The sequence below is a fragment of the Haemaphysalis longicornis genome, unplaced genomic scaffold (assembly GCF_048455015.1).
Source record: "Haemaphysalis longicornis isolate Haplotype H1 unplaced genomic scaffold, Haemaphysalis longicornis Haplotype H1 scaffold_16, whole genome shotgun sequence".
Taxonomy (NCBI): domain Eukaryota; kingdom Metazoa; phylum Arthropoda; class Arachnida; order Ixodida; family Ixodidae; genus Haemaphysalis; species Haemaphysalis longicornis.
In genome coordinates, this window is record NW_027526266.1 from 14,383,337 (window position 1) to 14,385,383 (window position 2,047).

The window sequence follows — 2,047 nt, forward strand, 5'->3', positions numbered from 1 at the left end:
AATGAATTACACTCGAATCTAGTTTTTTCTATGCTTCTCTCGCCTCTGATGCATCATCGCATGAGCAGTACATTTCGCGGCTCGCCCACTGCCGAGACCTCGTGCGACGTCGAACGGAAATTCAGCAGCACGAACTGAAAACCCGCTACGACGTGAGCCATCGCTCTTTGCGGTTCCGGCCGAGGGATGAAGTATTGCTATGGGCACACGGTCGCGTTTCCAGACTGTGCGAGTAGTTCCTCCGCCGTTTTTTTGGCCCATACTAAATTTTATGAGACTTCTCCGGTAAATTATCTTATCACGATGGTAACTCCGCCTACAGACTGCCACCGTCCTGCTACTGAAATCATCCATGTATCCCGGCGGTTCAACCGCCATTCAACGGCCGTACCACCGACTAACTCGCGGTCAGGAGGCCGCCGCTGCTCGCGGACGGGAAATAATCTGAGACCCTTTGACTAGGATCCCAGTACTTTGGGGTATGTTACTGGCGGTTCTGCATAATCACCCACTATCATCAGTGGTCGCCTCGATAGGCTCGGCATCATCATCACCTGTAAATAATCATCATGACCGCTTGGTCTTCTACCTGGGCCCGTGTGTTGGAATAAACGGCCATGCCAACCGTCGTCTCTAACAATACATATATATATATATTTTTTTTCTCCACTTTCTTTCTTTCTTTCCAAATTCTTTATCTGTTTTCATAACCTACCACATCCTCCACTTTGCTTTCCGAAGTCTTCTTGACTGCCAACTCTTATTTCTGTGTTATTTTCAACGAGCCCCTCATTTCCCATTCTGATTCGCTACATGCATAGCGAAGGCCTCTGTTCTGGCAGTCTTGGTGCCATAGGAAGCTTAAGAGGGTTCAACGGTGGTCGACCACTCTCGACATGTCGTAGACACTCGAGTCACGGCCTGTTTGTTAAAACGAAGATCCCCTTCACCCCGAGTAGTCAGAGTGGCGCTGGCTAACACCCCAAGCGCAGGAAACAAAAATACCTAACATAACTACACAGAAAGTGGAGGGGAAATATAGCCCCACCGGTAGCGTAGTGGTTATCGCACCAGACCGGTATTCAGGAGGTCGTGGGTTCGGATCCCACCTGGCGGGCATTTTTTTTCTCCACTTTCTTCCTTTCCAAATTCTTTATCTGTTTTTATGGCCTACCACATCCTCCACTTTGCTTTCCGAGGTCTTCTTGACTGCCAATTCTTATTTCTGTGTTATTTTCAACCAGCCCCTCATTTCCCATTCTGATTCGCTACATGCATAGCGAGGGCCTCTGTTCTGGCAGTCTTGGTGCCATAGGAACTTTAAGAGGGTTCAACGCTGGTCGACCACTCTCGACATGTCGTAGACACTCGAGTCACAGCCCGGGCGTTAACAAGAAGGTCCCATTCACCCCGAGCAGTCAGAGTGGCGCTGGCTAACACCCCCAAGCGCAGGAAACAAAAATACCTAACATATATACCCAGAAAGTGGAGGGGAAATATAGCCCCGCCGGTAGCGTAGTGGTTATCGCACCAGACCGGCATTCTGGAGGTCGTGGGTTCGGATCCCACCTGGCGGGCATTTTTTCTGCACTTTCTTTCTTTCCAAATTCTTTATCTGTCTTCATAACCTACCACATCCTCAACTTTGCTTTCCGAGGTCTTCTTGACTGCCAACTCTTATTTCTGTTATTTTCAACGAGCCCCTCATTTCCCATTCTGATTCGCTACATGCATAGCGAGGGCCTGTGTTCTGGCAGTCTTGGTGCCATAGGAACTTTAAGAGGGTTCAACGCTGGTCGACCACTCTCGACATGTCGTAGACAATCTAGTCACGGCACGAGGGTTAAAAAGAAGGTCCCCTTCACCCCGAGTAGTCAGAGTGGCGCTGGCTAACAACCCCAAGCGCAGGAAACAAAATATATAACATAAATACCCAGAAAGTGGAGGGGAAATATAGCCCCACCTGTAGCGTAGTGGTTATCGCACCAGATCGGTATTCTGGAGGTCGTGGAATCGGATCCCACCTGGCGGGCGTTTTTTCTCCACT

At 49.3% G+C, this 2,047-nt stretch overlaps 1 non-coding gene across 1 annotated transcript; it reads left to right on the forward strand.

The window, feature by feature from the left end:
- The first annotated feature begins 1,504 nt into the window (after positions 1–1,504).
- On the forward strand, positions 1,505–1,577 carry Trnaa-ggc (transfer RNA alanine (anticodon GGC)). The gene has a single exon. It is a non-coding gene; the product is annotated as a tRNA-Ala (tRNA).
- The last annotated feature ends 470 nt before the right edge of the window (positions 1,578–2,047 follow it).